The 18,008-nt window shown below is 42.1% G+C and overlaps 1 protein-coding gene across 2 annotated transcripts in view; it reads left to right on the top strand.

Annotated features, from left to right (window-relative positions):
* The window catches only part of MEGF11 (multiple EGF like domains 11), a gene marked incomplete at its 3' end in the record, with an annotated part of 212,686 nt that overhangs the window by 134,151 nt on the left and 60,527 nt on the right, over positions 1-18,008 (top strand). The gene's annotated exons all lie outside the window — the stretch shown is intronic.

Genomic DNA, 18,008 nt, shown 5'->3' with positions numbered 1-18,008 from the left:
TGCGGAGGCAATGGGGAGCTTTGCCTGCGGGTGGAATTTTGCCCTTGAATTCGGCTAGCCTGCAAGCGAGCGGCGTGACTGTTTGTGAACGCAGGATGTCTCTTGTGGCAGTGCTGACAATAGAGTGATGCTAATACGGAACTGGGCAAAGCTAATTATTCAGAAAAGCCATAAATGAATCCCTCTTGCTTTTTCTAGCGTGAGGCTTGGCTGATGCAGGAATTTTGCCATGTGATTGGAAAGAATGAAAGTGGGATCAACATCTTACATTTTACAGAAATGTTTGATCAACACGTGATCTTACAGAGCAGAATAGGCTGAAGGGTTTCTAAGTAAGGGGGGAAGACAATGTGATGGGACTTGGGATATAACTGCAAAATCTAACTGCAAAGGCAGAGCAGTTGGACCCATAGGACTTTTGGGTTACTGGGTGCCTAGAAAATATACTGACCAAGAAATGACAGTCTTTTCCTGACAAAGCACTCCTCCAGCTCACTTCTTTTGCACAGATGGCTTGTTTTTTAGCTGTGCCCTGCCTCGGCTGTGTCAGGGCAGCTGGGCAGGGTTTCAGAATGAATCATCTGCAATCGCAGCCAAAACAGGGACATTTTGTTGGGATGCAGAACAAGCCATTAAAAACACAAAGCATCTGGTCACCTTTATTAAATGTATTAAGTGGAAAGGGAACTATCCCATAGGTTGATAGGTACGTGAGCAGAGCACTTAATGTTTGGAAGTTAAGCGGATTCAAGTTTTAAGATAAAAATTTACATTGTAGCTCAGAAAATGATACATTACTTATTAGCTGTGACATTTCCAAAAATTAAAATGCCAAAGCTAAATATTGGTGAGCTTGCAGTTTTGGATAGAATTTCAAAACATTTTATGTCTTTTTTTGATGGATATTTTAGGTCAGACTCAACAACTGGATTTACACATACCTAACTCTAAAATGTTTGTAAAGGTGTTATTGGGTACTGGTACAGGTTATTGGTATGAGGTTCTGATATGACTGTGCTCACCCTAAAGGATTACACTATTTTAACTGTATGGGTGTCTAAACCACAGTGCAGACACTGTGTGTGGATTTGACTGAAGAGGCAGCTGAGAAATCGGAGTGATACACAATCATACACAAAACAGCCCAGTTCTTGGAGACAGCATACAGCACAATAAAAAAAGGATAACAGGAGCAGAGGACACGCAACAAAATCTTCCCCAAAATCACAGAGCATGTCTAGAGCCTCTCCTCATATGCTCCAGCAGTAGAGCCCACACTGCAGGCCTGTTGGAAACCCTGCGCTTACTGCATCTCACTTGTGAAGGGAGGATGAAGGGCTGTATCCATTTAATGAAGATGATTGCAGGGAAGCATTATGATAAGCATACCAATAGGGCACTTCCCTGAAACTGGTATTTTTAACATATTTGAGGATTGCCTCTCAGTCCTCATGTGATGAATTGCCAGTGATGCTTTTCTGAAAAATAGTTTTGGAAAGCCATTCTGCTGCCATCTCATTTGTGGCAAGAAGGAATCCCATAAACGCACAGGGAGCACACAAAGATTATCCTGAAAAAGTATACAGGGAGATTCTTGACTGGTAGAAATTGGATCCTTACTCCCACATGCAAATAGTCACTTCTTGCAACAAATTACTTGGATGAAATTATGGGGGTGGTCGGAGGGGTTATACTAACTTGTTCCTCCCCCTTCTTCCCAATTCTGCTTTAAGATGTTCTCATACAAGCCCACGGAAGGCAGTTGTGCAGTAGGGATGTAAAAGTAATCAGGATTTGCCCTGTCCTCTCTTCTTTTGTTTTTGGTTCATTGAATTTTATTCCTGTAATTCAATAAATGTGGCGAAGAAGGCCAGAGGATATGAATTAAATATGACAGGAGACCACAGGAATCCTGACCTTCTGTCTCACAAGGAAATCTTGAAACCAACCCCCTGCACATACCTATCAGCGTTCTAGCTACTGAAATCATTATAAATGCTATTGAAATACAACTAAGTTCGCCTTCTCCATTGCACAGTTAATTGCAACCTTCTTGAAACCAGCAGCTATCTAGAGACCTCATCCTGTGATATGCCTTTGTTTCTTTATGGATGCTTTGTTTTCTTCCTTTGAAAAATGGATTTAACTTCAAATGCTCTCTTTCTGTCTATTGTGGCAAGGAGATATGTAGTTAAAACATTTCTCAGCCCAAACACTCTGAGAAAACTTTAACACTTATATGTGGAATGTGCGGTCAGCTTTTACTTCGGCGGGCACTTAGGTCTATATTTCACATCTAGGTGACAGAACTTATATTACTTTAAAGAGTTCATCTATTTATGCCGCAATTTTTTGAAGACCTGTCTGCTTTTATTGAACCCTGCATGCTGGCAAGCAAAGCTAGCACTTCATCACCAAAATGAAAGAATTCATTTTGACATTTTTCTGTTCCTTGGCTGTATTGGTAGGTCCCATACAAGCCAATCACAGTACAGGAAAGTATGGAAACTACAGGAGTGATGACCTCTTGTCAGAAGGTTTTTCAACTTTTGGTATGTCACTTGGATTCGCTAAGACTTTCCAAGATACATCCCAGTACTGTGCGTCTATAGTCATTTGCATCTTCCATTGATGTTGCATCAAAATTGCTTTTTAGAAACATGGTAAAATAATGCCTTTCAAATATACCCTTATATTAGTGCTTATATATCTCTCCCTCCAGCTGAGCTCTGTGGAAATCTGTGCACTTAAGGACTGAAACGCAGCCTTAATCTGGGGCTGTAAGTCCATAATTTTGTCTGGTATGTCAGAGGTTCTCACCGTAATGCTTTCCCTACCACAGGGGTACAAGCTGCTTCCTAGGTTTACAGGTACATGCCTGCACATCAGAGTAACAGTCAGCCCCCGTAACACACAATAAACAATAGCTTGAGCACTTAGTAAAAATAAATGTGTATTATAGTGCTATAAACCTACACAAATGCATAGCAAATGTATAACAAACTTTGTAACGGATAATCTATCAGTCAGTACAAACACACACACACGGAGTCTCAGGCCAGTCTCTGTCTGCCCCGTGCCTACTTAATGAGTAAAATGACCAATTTACCCTTCCATAGAAATGAGGAGGACCATAATTTTGTGTTACTTATAGAGGTCATAAGGAACTTACGGGTCCCGTCTGTTGATTATTCCAGCCGTGACTGGCTTCCTTCTGGCGCATACAATATCTCTTGTTCCCTGAAGAAAACATACAGGAGAGAAAAGACAATCATTCCCTCTACATTAAAAAAAAAAAAAAATTGAAGCCTCCTCTCCTGTCCTACACCTTTAAAATTCCCTCTGTTGTCTAAAAAAAAAAAAAAAAAGTAAATAGAAAGGAGCACCTTATCTTATCTTCAGTTGAATTTTCCCTGAAGGACCGAAATCCCAGGTAGGATTGGAGGAGTTTGAAGAATCATTGCCTGTAGGTGTTTTCTAAACACTCAAGGTTGATAAATACAAATTTATCAGAATATTCCCTCTCTTCTACATATTTTCTTTCATCTTTATTCTAAATGTATCATCCTTCACCACTTCAGAAGGAGGCAGGAAAAAATGAATGAGACTTCTTTGTCTTATAAGCCCCTGGTTCAGTAGTAAAGTTATTTTATAAATTTCACAAAATTCTTAATATAAAAAATGAAGCTAAGGTTGGAGATAGTGGATCTGTTTTGGGGGCTTTAACTCATTTAAATGATCCTTTTCTTTTTGAGATAACTCCAAAAGTACTTTAGTGGAAGCTCATCTCAGAGCAACAGGGCACCTCATCAAAAGGTTTAAAAAGAAAAGACGAGGGGAAAAAATCTTCAATAGAGCCTGTGTCCTTTTATCCTTGATTTACCGAGCATATCAGTTACCCCCCTTTGTTAAGAGCTCTTTTCATTTATCGGTATAAAATAAATTCAACCATTTTATCAAGATGTTCTTGTTACCAGCCACCAGTATAAATTTTACTTGCTGTAGGTGGGGAAAAGGTTTTCTGGCACAGCAGTTGTCCAATTAACTGGAGTATTACGGGCAACAGAAATAGTTTGCCCAGTCTCATTTCATGAATTACCTAGATGCGCAAGGAAGATGCATTTTCTTCTCACTGGTTTCCTATTTGTATTCATAATCCAATGTCTCAAAATCCCGGGGAATGGCTAGCAGCGGAGGCACTGGGTACACAAAAAGGCACCCACACTGTGCGGGTGGGTTTGAGCGTAGGTTGTAGCTGGCAGTGAGTGAATTATTAATTAATAATAAAAATCAAATAAGTTGTTCTGTAAGTAGTGGAGCTAAAAGAGCCTTGTTTTCCACAGATTTCTGTCCCTAGTCCCCTGGCCTTTCCTATCCCAAGGTGGTAACCCTGTCCCTCTGCTAGGTCTCTATGACACTTTAGCTGGCAAAGAACACTCAGATGGGCTCATGGACTTCAAATTCACATAATTTGAACCTACATAACCAGGTTAAAAGTACCACACCTAAAAAGGTAACTAAACTTCTCAATTATTGAGAAGTTCTTAGCCGACTTAAAATTAAGATGTTTGGGAATATCTCTCTGCAGCCGTGACCAATTCCTCAGCTACCCGTGAAGTAAAGGGACATAGACAACCAGAAAGGCAAAACTAACCCAGAAGGACTATCACTGGTGACCCAAGAAGCTGTGCAAGAGGGAAAGTCCCTGCTTGGATACAAAGAGAGTGGTGGGATGCAGCTAAAGAAACAGCAAGAAGACTTGGCAGTTTCGAATCGTTCCGAACAGTTTTGAGAAGATAATTTTTGTCAAAGACAGCAAGAAGGAAATGCAGTCTCTTTGATAACAGATATCGATGTGAGGTTTAGGTCTGGGGGTAAGGTGAAAGACAGTGATATGGGAAATTCAACTAAAATAACTTAAAAAAAATGGAAGATGTAACTGTGCCCTGGGAAACCATGATGAGAGAAGTTAAAAACTATATTCACGTGGTGCTTGAAAAATGGATAAAGATGAAGAAGCTAGTAATTGTGAGACAATCAGTCACAACATGATCAGGTCCTCTGTACTAACTGTGGCTGCATCCTAGATCCCCCTTTCCTGGTTGTGGTCTTTGAGGAATGCAATGTCCTTCAAACTTGCATTTTCTTGGTGTCTTCTAGATGGAGATAAGTCTGAAAACTCATCTGATTGATTGATAATTTTTTATAAGCTTACAAATTACTTCAGAAGTGGATGTGGAGCAAGAAGCAGATCTCAAGTGGGCAACAAAAACCACTCTGTTCCATACAGTCTAATTAAGAGTGAGCTGGAAAAATGTTCTTGAAATGAAAGAACCGTCACTTTAGTTGCACAGAAGTTTTTCTGTCATCTGGGTTGCATATTGGAAGGTCTGAGTTTATTGACATAAATCAAAACATCTCGTCCAGCTCTGGAGCCCCCAACATAGGAAAGGCATGGGCCGGTTGCAGCAGGTCCCGAGGAGAGCCAGGAAGATGATCCGAGGGCTGGAGCACCCCTCCTATGAGGACAGGCTGAGAGAGTTGGGGCTGTTCAGCCTGGAGAAGAGAGGGCTCCGGAGAGACCTTATTGCGGCCTTCCAGTACCTAAAGGGGCTACAGGAGAGCTGGGGAGGGACTTTTTACAAGGGCATGTAGTGATAGGACAAGGGGGAATGGCTTCAAGCTGGAAGAAGGTAGATTTAGATGAGATATTAGGAAGAAATTTTTTACTTTGAGGGCGGTGAGCCCCTGGAGCAGGTTGCCCCGAGAAGCTGTGGCTGCCCCATCCCTGGAGGTGTTCAAGGCCAGGTTGGACGGGGCTGGACTGGTGGGAGGTGTCCCTGCCCGGGACAGGGGGTTGGAACTTGACAATCTTCAAGATCCTTTCCAACCTAAACCATTCTATGATTCTATGATCTCATGCCCAGTGTTTTGGTACATTCCTCACATAAAGGGAGCTGGTCAGGAATCACGTGCACCTATCAGAATTTGTGCATATTCGTAGACCAGAAGAAAACTGCCTCTGAATTGTCTCTTGATATCCCTTTTCATTGATGACTTCTGAATTTTCTTACCCACTTCTCTATGCATGCAAAAGTACATATTTATGTGCATAAAATGGCGCTGTACTTTTATTTTTTTTTGTAGGCCATTGGGACTGATAACAGCCTATAAATTTTTGTGTCCCTAGGCTACTGGGTCTGAACCAGGCCAGGTCAGTACAGATTGAAAATTGTCTTCTCTTGGCTGCGCAGTGGCCTGCATGAAATGACTTTGGTCTCTGTCCAGCTCCCTGTGGATCAGTACGTACATCTCAAACCCCATTTCTATCAGCCGTAACTGGCAAATTTGCTGGCAGACTGAGCCGTTTTACCATTTTACCTTCACAACCCATTGCTTCAGGTCAAGCTTGGCGGCGTGGCTGTGTGATCCGTTTCAAAGTCCCTGTAGGATTTTTTCTGGGGACAAACAGCATGGGTACTCAGAGATTTTGGAACAGCACCCTTCGTAAGTTTTGCAAGCCACCCCGATTGTGCTGCACCTTTCTTAAATGGCGGGTGCCTTTCTGAAAAGTTGTTCCGCTTCTGAGATGGCCCTGCCACATGTAGACTAGGAAACAGTGAACATCACCTCAATGCAGAGAAACTGGATGCGGGCTAAACCAATATTTCAATAACAACTCACAAATGGATTCTTCTGGCTCTGCTGTACTATAGGAGAAGATATCCTACGCTCAGATCCCAACGGGGAAGATCATTATGGGGAGGCCACCTGTGTATTCCCAGGCTTTCAGACCAAGCCGCTCCCCTATTGATTTTTATATCAGTGAACCGGGTGCTTGCTGCCCATTAGGCTTGTTGGTGTTCTCCCCCCGGAGCTCGTTTTGACCAATTAGTCATATCGGCTGGAGCACCAGCAGCCACAGCGCTTAGTAGCCTGTGTTTTCCTAAACCCTGACAGTGTTCGTGTCAGTGCCTGGCTGCAGGAGCCATAACGAAGGGTCTTCTCTCACTTCAGGGTATTTGTTGTATGCTTTTGAGCAGGTGAACTATTGTACTGGCGTATTTAACAAGGTCACTGGATGCACAAGGCACAGTGGGTCTCCCTCAGTTGTGGAAACTGCATCCCTTTCTTTGAATTCAATGGAATTTTTCAGACCCTTTTAAGAACTACTTCTATTTCATTTTGTTTGCTCGCTCTCTTATCAATGTACAAGCTCCAGAAACTGTCTGTGACAGCTCAAATTCTACTTTGTCAGCCCAAGTTTACCTGAACACAACTGCTGGCTTCAGTAGGATTGTCCCAAATATACAAGAGTGGAGTTTGTCTCAGTGACTGCCTCTACTAATGAGAACTTATTCAGTCACACACAGTGTCTATAATTTGATAAGAATTGTGAGCAAGTCCCAGTTCTCCTCCTTTTTCTTCTTATATTTACTTTTACTTCTGGTCTCTGCTGCAGTTTTATTTATCTGAATAACTCCAAAGTTTTCATAAGTGGGTCCAAAGGAACCAACTTCATCTAGAAAGCCTGAATGCCTCTGCCTTTGTTGCTAGTTGACATATTTCCTGTATTTTATCCTTAATTGGCAATGTGGCTATGTCAAATTGCATTTCCGTTCCTGTAGCCTCATTCAGAATCAGTGCAGCTCAATATTCTGTTTAGACTGAGTTATTTGATCTGAATTTTGCAGAGGAATAAACTGCTTGCCAATAGCAGTGTCTCTTCATCTATTAAGCTTCTAAATGTGTATATCTTTATCCACACTGTCTGTGGGTCTATGCATAGAAGTGTCGGTAGCTGACTCTCCTGGTAGTTCAGATTGTGAACTGACTTCATTAAAACCACCTAAGTATAGGATTTCAGTCACAGGTTAGTTTTTAATTTTATTTTCTGTCTAACTGTACTGTCAAAGGAAAAGACTTTTTACATTCAGACATATATAAATGGAAAATCCTGGTGTGTTTTCTTATGCCAAAGAACAACTGAAATTTTACCAGATCTTGAACTCTTTTGCTGTAGATTTTTGGATTTAGGAATATCTGTGAAAGTTTGAAGGGGATATCTGTTTAACTGCCTGTGTGTGATTGCCGGGTTATTTACCAGCTTTTCAGAAGGTACATTACAAACCCCATTAGCTTAAAGTTGACATTTCTTTTTTAGAAGCTTTCTTTTTTTGCGCTGATCCTTTCATTTGCGGATCACGCAGCTCAGAACCAAGGTCAGCCGCAGGTGTGAGCATCGTCAGCCCTATACCTGCATATTTTCCATCCACATTGCTGCTTCTGTGGCTTCAGTGCTCTTAGCAAGAGACCAGCTGAGGATAGCGGCTGCGTACCGCACAGTGAACTCCTCCTGGGCTCAGTCCATCCAGTCCACGTGACCAGGGTTCAGGCATGCACTGGTGTTCTGAAATTGTTCGGCAGCTACAGAATGATGCAGGTCGCAGCTAGTGACCACGCTGGTGAGGGCAGAGGGTGTACATGGTAGAGAAGTTTAGATTTGAGACTATGCTTGGATGTTATTCTTAATTGTATAGTACAGCTGTAGAATTCTAAAGGAAAGTTTGCAAATACTGCAAAACTATTGGGATTGTCAAATATAAAGATGGTAGCAAATTTGGGGAAAGGTTTCACATTACTGAATAGCTGGGTAGGTTGAAATTCAGTGTTCAAAAACGAAGAGTAATAAACAACAGGAAAATAATGTTAAGTAAATACACAAAAGGTGAGTTCTAATTTAATTCCTACCAATCAGGGAAAGAGATCAGGCAATCACAGTGGGTAGTTTTCTGAAAAACTCAAATGAGTGCTCGGCACCGGTCAAAAAACAAATGAATCCGAGTGCCAGGTAGAATAGTTAAAATGATAGGAAGAGAACAAAACAGGATGGGAAAAACATTTTTGTGGTATTGTGTGAATCCATAATATATCTAAATCTCAAATTACTGACTACTGTTTGGCTGATTCCTGCTTACAAAAGATATAATGGAAGTAGTGAATGGTGACAAAGATCATCTTTTCTATGGAATAGCTTCTATACAAAGAGTGACTCGATAAGCTAGAACTCAGCTCAGAAAACTGATGGCTGAGGAGGGGTATGATAGAGATCTATGGAACTGTGGATAGTGCATAGAACATGAACAAGGAATGGTTATTTACTATTTCTAATAACACAGGAACAAGGGGCAACCAATTAAATGATTGCACAGCAGCTTTAAAGACAAAGATAGTGCTTTTCACAGAATGCGTAATTAAATTGTGAAATGGCTCCCATAAAATGAGAATAAGAGACTGGATGACTTTGCTTAGAAAAGGGGTCACCGAGGGTAGATATGTGAGAGGTCTCTTACACCATGGGGGAAGGGGAAACAGGAAGGCATCTTTGCTATTTATCACAGCATAAGAAGTTTCCCAATTAAAAATCAGGCAGTGGATTTGACTCAAACAAATAAAGATAATTTTTCTCCTTTGTATTTATAATTAAACTGTGGATCTTCTTGCCAGAGGACATCATAGAGGCTGAAAGTATAAATGATACCTTTTATTTCCCATTTTTGCGGTGTCCTTTTTGCAGAACTGTTCAGACTTGTCAGCCAGAGCCCAAGTTTATTATTGTAAAAAAGTCAGGAGGCCACAATTGTTCTACAAGGTAGATCTCGGGCTGTGCCACTCAGGCTATGTGGGCAGAGCAGAAACCACCTCTAATTTCTAAACAAAGATACTCCCATAAAATAGCTGGTGCAGAATTGTCAGAGCCAGCTCTGAATTCTCGCTCTGAAGTCCACTGCACTGCACTGAAATGCTTCTCCTTATTTCCAACTGGCTTAGGCTTCTGTTAGCCACTGACCTGTTCTGCCCAAATCTGGGAAAGAAAATGATGGAACTGCACACAGTGTGTTAAAATCTTTCCTTTATCATAGTGATAACTCCAATTCAGATGCCTTCATTTAAAAAAGCAGAGGAAAACAGGGGGGGGTTGTCATTACCGGTAGTATTCGAGGACGGTCAATGAGTATTTTGACACACTTAGCTAGCTTCTGTCCCACAGTTTGGACACAAGCAGCTTGTTGAGTACCTCATGAAGAGCACATGGACCAAGTATATACTTCTCAGGCATGTAAATACTTTCCACTAACTTGAAATAACGCACATTATGCCTGGGCCATTTTACCTTTTGGGACATTTAATTGTGAGATGACTATGGTTTTGGAGCGTTCTAGAATAGCAGCTGACCAAAGTTGACCATAGTAACAGCAGTGAGCCCTAAAGAGGTTTGACTCTTTATAGCTTCCCCAGAGTTAAGTTTAAAAAATTCTGAGAGTTTACTCCCTGCCTCACCTGAATAAATCTGAAGTGACCCTCTTGCAGTTTTAAATTGCTGTAACTAAAGAGCGGACTTGGTTATCCACCTGGCCCCATAATGTATATTAGTAATCCTCCTGATCCAGACATCGTTGACCTGCCTTGATAATATACCTTCCCATTAACTAAATCTAAAGCCACGTATTATAGACATTTTCATTTCCACCTGAAATATCTGCTCCATAAACAATGTCCCCACCTCCACTGTGAACAGAATTAGGAGTTTGGTTTTGTGTCTTGCCCTTATGTGGCCAACCGCTGGGGCTGGCCGAGCGCCGCACACCCATCCGATTTAGCTGAACACTGACCTCCATCATGTTTTTTGAACTGTGCACGGCTGTCTTGCTTGTACTCCATTACAGGCTGCCCGTGGGAGGCTGTCCTCGCAGGTGTGATGCACCGTCTCACCAGATGAAATGTCCCGGGGAAATGATGTAGGAGTTGTTTTACCCAGTCTAAATCCAATCTCCTGTTTTTGGAGAGGTCCCTCCTGGATAAATGTGTTTTGTGATATTTTATTAGGTGAAAAGTGCTGACTGTATAAAAAAAATCATGTTCGGAGGTTGATGATCATCGTTTTTACTCTCCACTCTACTTTCCTTGTGAATACATTTAATTATATGATGCTGTATTCATTGCCTCTCTGACACTAAAGTGCTCTGCCGTTAAGGCCTAAATACTAAACCAGGCAGATATTCAAGTGTTGTAAAGTTAGTCTAGATTTTTTTTCCCAGCAACAGTGCTACACTGATTTACGGGAAGCTGGGGGGGAGGGTGCTATCTCTTCCCTGCCCTCTTTATTGAATTCTCTTTCTTTTTTTTAATGCCCATAGTTAGGTGGCTTGAACAGTAGGAATGGATTTTTTTAATTGCAGATAACTGACTGATATTGGGCATATTTTTAGTGCCAACTAGGAAACTATTCCCTGGTGGTGAGGGGGATTATAGTGCTCACTGACAGAAATCCAACTCAGGTTTGCTGAGTTTTAGTATGCAAAATCCGATTTTTTTAATGAAAGTTTTATTTGTATTTGTTTTCACTTGATTTTGTGGAGGCAAAAAAACCTCACAAAGCTAGAATTTGCTGCCTTTATTCTTACAGAGTACTGCTCCGCTTCATCATCACTTTTATTGTGCCCAGAGCGTTGTTCCTTTTGGATGTATGACGCAAGTTGGAGCTGAGATGCTGGAGGACAGGAGGGTGGCGAGATTCTGCTCACCCTCCGCTTCAAAAGATGAGCCCTATCTTGCATACCCGCTGTCTCTTAGTTTGCCTGTGTGGGTTTACTGCATGCGGATCATGCGGTGGATGCACGTGGAAAAAACCCTCTTGGTGCCCGGAATGAGGGCACCCAGGGCGGTTCTGCTGCCACCAGTGCAGCCAGCGCAGCTCGCCTCCGTTACCTCTTTCCTATGAGTTAGTGGGACAGGGACACATTCAAACATGAGACCTCAGGGCCCGAGTCCCGGATTCCCAGTTTGAAAGGATCCTGAGCCGGTGGGCGACACCTTAGATGCACAGATCCGTGCATCCTGCAGAGTAAACCCCTCACGGCTGGGATTTCCTGCGCTGGAAACCATGAGCTCTGTGCGGTTCATTCCAGCTCTACGCATGCAGAGGTGGTGTCCAGACTGAAAGGCTGCACAAGTTCTCTAGTCCTGATAAGTACAAGTTACTCTCCAGGTAGCCAAATCCCAATCAAAGGCTTTTCGAAGCTGTGGCCAAACGCTTCCCAGGTGACTGCTCAACGTGATGGGGAAGGGCCCTCCTGGGAAGATGTACGGATGGATGGATAATAGGTGCTCTGAAGCCCTTACCGCCCTGGGATCATAGGATGAGTACTCCTGGTTTTGAAATAAAAATAACACAAATACACTGTTAATGTATCTCAGATCAATTGTGAGGCTGTGCGATGGGAAACAGGAAACCCAGGTGGGGGAATGCGGGGCTCTCGGGGCCCAGTAGGCCAGGCATGAGGGCCTGGCCCAGGTTCTTCTGTGGCCCTACTGAGGGAGTAACGTGTGTTAGGCCAGTAGCAGCCTGTAGCAGGCTACAGCAAATATATTTGGGTTTATAAAATAGGAATCCACAAAGTACAGCCAGATTTTGTACAAACAATTTGGAAAATGACAACCCACAGTTATTCTGTGGTAACTTTTACTCCCCTCACAGTCAGTGCTCCCAGCTTCGCTTTTGCATAACAAAGGCTTTGGCTATAACCAGTAAAATTAAATTAAATAATATTTAATAAAGTACTGTAAGTACTTAACATTATTTATAATAATTTTACTTACTACTCTCTTTATAACAAAAAAAGTTTCCATTTTGTTTGTGTGCATGTTTTGCTGAATACTTCGGATCAAACACTAAATTTATTCTCAGGCTGACTAATTTTGAACTTGGCATTTACTGTGAAATTTACTGTATGAATTAGGATATCAGCACAAATACAGAGGTGAAATAAAATGCTGACATCCATTTGTAAATGTTTGTAAATCCTTGTAAGATTATAGTCAGCAAAGCGGTAAGTTCTTCCCGCTCCCAAAGGTCGCTGTGCTTGGTCCTTACGGCACCTTCAGGTTTTACAGTATCCTCAGAGGACCAGGATGCCACTGAGGTGCAGACTGGGGAAAGCTTTGCAGATGGCTGTTGGAAGTGCTTTATGATTTAATGAAAGAACTCGGCATTCAGGACTGCCAATGGTTGTGTCTTTGGATGAGTCATGAGCTGTAAAGTCACTTTTTAAATGCAAGAAAGCTCTATCTCATCCTTCCCACCTTGCCCCATCTTCTCCTGTAAAAAGGGCAAAGGGAAAAGGAGGCTGAATAAGGTCATCAGGGGTTTCATTGGGCCGGTTTAGTTGTACGTCAAACTCTAGCACAGCTACATCATGTCATGTTACAAAGTGGGTAAAGGAACATTTGTCAGTTCTTAGTAAGAGTGATCACCTGCAAACTGAACGCTTGGCTTGTTCGGGGCACAAGAGCCTTCCCCAACCTTTCTTCTGCATTTTATCATTAGCACCAATAATAGCATCTGCAGGGAGTAATTAGTAACACCCAGAGGGGAAGGGAATTCTGCCAGAGGACATCATTATGTCTTGAAAACTAAAGATGCTGTATAGTAAGGTCATGAATAAATTGTTTGAGTCTAGGGTGGAGGAGAAGACCGGTAAAAGTACATAGTTTCCTACTGCAGCTAATATGCTTATGAAGAGCACATTAATTTCCACTGGAACACCATTAGGGAAATTAGTTTGTTCTGACAGTTTGTGTTGCTGGATACCATATGTTTACCTTGAGGGAATGTTTGTGGAGAACCACTTTGGGTTAATTGTAAATGTCACAATTAAATAAGTAAATATACAGAACTGTATCTGTGATCTGCATCGGTGCACAGACCCTGTGTACCAGCACGCTGGTGTGCCACGTAATGTGTGTACATATAAATATGTACTGTTATGTACTAAATCCATACCGATCAGCTTATCTGGACGCACAGGCATCAGGTACAAACAGCACCTGCATTTTGTCTTTCTGATCTGTTTATCATTACGTTCATATGGCACTGCACCGTGCCCTTCTTTCTATTGAGTGCTGCGCCGTGAGCTCTGAGAACCGCGCGTTGAGCTTCCCCGGTGCTGGTGACAGGTGCTGCGCCTCTAATTCATCTGGCACAAAAAAGGCGAGGAGGGAGGGAGGGAGGGAATCAGATTCCGTGTTAAAAATCTCAGATTAGTTGGAGTCACATTACAGATTACCAAAGGTTCAAATATGTTGCCTTTCAGTGTTGTCAGTCCCCCCTAATAATCTGCATGGGAGTGGAGGATTTTCAGCACCTTGACAGATCAAACCTTAAGAACACTCAAACAAACCTGTCACATAGGTCTTTATCATGCAAACTTGAGGCCAAGTTCAGTAACAGCCCTGTTAGTCTTCTGCATTGCAGAGGCCTTGAAAAATTGATTTTCTGTTTTGCCACTGACTTCAGTGGAACCCGGCTTTAGCCCTCCGAGGCAAATTTATTCCTATAGATTGTAGTAACTTCTGAAATTCTTAATTTCACACCTTAACTAGTCAAACTTTGAGACAGCCCAGGTATGGGGTGCAGACTTTGCCGGGTGTTGTTGGCCGTCGCTGGGTTATTAACTCCCGTGGTTATGGTCTGGGATACCCTGTTTTTTTCCTTTGAAAATGCATTTCATGGATTTAAAGACCTGATCCGAAATGTATGAGAATTAATACAAATCTTTGTATTGAACACCAGAAAAGGATTTTAAAGGGAGTTGGTCGTTGTTTACAACAGAAATGTATTTTTAACAGAAACAACAAATCTAATCTCTTAGGGAAACATTAATCCAGGGAAAACACTTTTCTGAAGTGTCCAGAGCTTGTTAACACGGCCAATACCTAAGGCAGCAGTGTGTCTTTAAGCTCTACTAATATTGTACAATAATAATTTCTGCAGAAGAAAATCTTCCCCTCTCCCTGAACAGAAACAAGACATATTATTGACTGCCATCCTGCAAGATGTATGCTCTGGTTCTCGTGAGTCTATTAATATTTGATGCTGATGGATGTGAGCTGGCAGCCTGAGTTATTAACGGAGTTTGGTTCCTCAGACCTAATGCTCAATACATAGGGGAGAATTAACAATAACACGAATTGTATGCCTGAACCTCTTGTGGTGCTGGAAAGGTCCTGGAAAGGTCCGTCATTTAGTTTCAGCAACAATTAGTGAGTATTTCTGAAGTACTTAAAGGTGTGGAAGCTCATATAGGTGGTGGTAGTTACATTCTTGTCACCATTCATTTTGATTTAAAGCTGACTTTTTAGGGTCCCGGGGATCAGAGATCCCCCACCTGTATCTCCGCTATGTTGGGAAACTTCCATCAGATTTGGATTTCAAACAAAACCAGGCTCACTCGCGTGAGCTCCTGAGCAGCTGTGTGGGGACGCGGGACACCCTGTCTCTGGTGCCCTCTCCCAGGGGCCCGGGCGGCTGTAATGCAAAGCAGAGGGCAGGGACACGCTGCTTCGCAGGCGGAGCGGGGCGTTTACTGGAGCTGGCCCCGATCCCACAGCCCGTAAAGAGGGTTTTTCCGTTGTTTATGTTAGAGTCAGATTTGATCCCTGAAATAATACACTGGATAGATTTCGGGGGTATATTTTGATAAACCGGGTCTTCTAAGTGAAAATGATGAAGCAAATGAAACGCTTTTGAAAGTTTTGTGATGTCCATATGGATCATTCTGACTTGGAAAATAGAGATGTAAAATACCAAGTTATTTATAGCTGGATTTCTTAATATAGCTTTAACATTTTCAGGGGTATATGTTTGATTGAATTAGCTACTCCTTCCTATCATGTATACCACATCCAGGCATTTCACTACCCTCATTAACCTCCCGATCTTAATAGAAGAAAGAATAATCAACATAAGGAGCACAGCTGTTGATTAATTTTACTAGATAGGATAGAAATATAAAGTACCATATTGCAAGACTGAAGATTCAATACACAACATTTGAAATCAGTTTAATAGAATGTATAACTCATTAACAACTGGATAGACGTATACGATGGCATTATTCACTTGGGCAGGTGGTGAGAGGGAGGTGGAATTTACATAACTTTAACAGTACCTGAATGCATTTAATTTCATAGGTCATTCTCCCAAATCAAGTTCAAAATGTTAATAACAGGGTGTGCATTTATAATTAATAAAATCTTAGAGCCAGTGCTATAGTTCAAGTGCATTTTCCTCTTATGTAATTAAGAAGTTAAGTGTATTTGGCAGTTGTCACTCAGAGAGTTCCGAAGGTCTCGCTTGTCATACCCAGGGGTAGAAATCTCATTAAGCCGCTTATTTTTTCAGTTCAGGTTTGTTTGCAGAGTAAGTGTGTATAAGGTGGACAGCCAGAATGACCACACTTTGTTAGTCCATAAAGTATAGTATATTAAATTAAATGCCAAAACCAAAAGGCCTGTTGAATAAAGATGAAAACAGACTGACGTTTAGCTTCTATAGAGTACCTTTTCTTTGGGATACCCAAAGTATCTGTGGCTGACTGCCCTCCACGCAGAGTAAGTCTACAGAGAAGTGGAGAAGCCACACCAGACCTATGGTGCCCGTGGCCAGGGAGAACGTACCGCGGCACAGGAGCTGATCTGCAGTCACAGCGTCAGCTGCAGAACTGGAAGTCCGCCTTCTGCTTCCACCCCTGGCCCAGATGCTGGTTTAGTTTCCAAGGGGATATTTTAGCTCCACATCACTCTGTTCTACTTTCCTTTTCAAAGGAATTTTCTTTTACTCTAGATCACTAGTTCAAATCCAGATCAGGTCAGTTGTCATAGAAATTATTAGCAGTACCAGCAGTTCTATGTTGTACATGAAATGAGTTGGGAGTTTCATTCGCACAAGATACAGCTTTCTAAGTGGCACTAATTGGCTGTCTAATTGTCACATGCAGGAGAAAGGCAGAGGATTGATTAGGCGTGGAGACTGAATGCCCCTCTGCCATCCCGCTCGGCTCCGGGTTCCCGTAGCTCGTTCTGTCGGCATGCTGGCAGGGTAATGAGGGGCAGCGTGCTTTGGATTTTGCTGGCTGCCAAGACAGCACCTTTTCCTGCCAGGCCTTTTCAGGGGAGCTTGTTTTACTCCACCAAGGTCAAAGATAGCATCTTTTACAAACACTGCTTTCACTCAAAAATCAGAGACTTGTAGGATTTACTTCTGAACGGTATGTATTTTAACCGTTTCTTTTACTTTCCCCTAAAACAAAGTTTTTGGTATAAAATAGGATGAGTCATCCTGGTGCCAGGCAGAACTGCTACAGCAAGCATATGGGGGTTTATGGCGCTCAGAAATCTGTTCATATTTCCTTTTACCGTCTCGGTGTCTGATGCTGTGATATACGGGCTCCTGGAGGTACTTGCCATGGCATAGGGAAGCTGACATTTTGTGCATTTATGTCCTGATAAATGGAGCCTCCTATCAAATAGTGAAGCCTCTCACCTGCAAAAATGCATTTTGACCAGTATCTTCTCCCCTGAGCTATGGTATAGGTCACACTGTGCAATGTAGTTACTATTTAACTTTGGAGTAGGATAGCTTTCTCTGACATAGAACTAAATTACTGAAGTTTGACTCACTGAAGAAGTAAATTTAGGAGCTAATTTGTGATGTGAAAGTCAGGACTACACATAGAAGAAGAAGGAGCAAAAATACCTCATATATGCTAACATATGTTGACCAGACTTTGGGACTTAGTAAATGGGTTTAAAGGGATCGTGCTCACATTTTAACTGACTTCTTGCATCAGATGAGCAACATTATTAAGAACTGTGTCTCTCCTTTCAGTCACACAAGCTAATCAGTGCATACAGCGTACCATAATTTACAGTTGAAATACACTATATTTCCATAACATAGAAGTAATTACTCTCCTTTCCCTCACTTTCCCCACACCTATGGCAGAAACAGGACAGAGACCGTCTGTTCCTGTGTTCTGCTGTGTGCCTTCTCTCTGACATACTCATCGCTCCTTGCTCAGCGTTCTTCCTGAAGTCACAATCTCATGAAAATTAATTGAAAACAAATGCAGGTACCAGCTACGCATCAAAGGTCTAATGCACCTGCC

The sequence above is a fragment of the Vanellus vanellus genome, assembly GCF_965231255.1.
Source record: "Vanellus vanellus genome assembly, chromosome: 11".
Taxonomy (NCBI): domain Eukaryota; kingdom Metazoa; phylum Chordata; class Aves; order Charadriiformes; family Charadriidae; genus Vanellus; species Vanellus vanellus.
The sequence above is the reverse complement of the archived record's forward strand: the minus strand, read 5'-3'. Positions and strand labels throughout refer to the sequence as shown.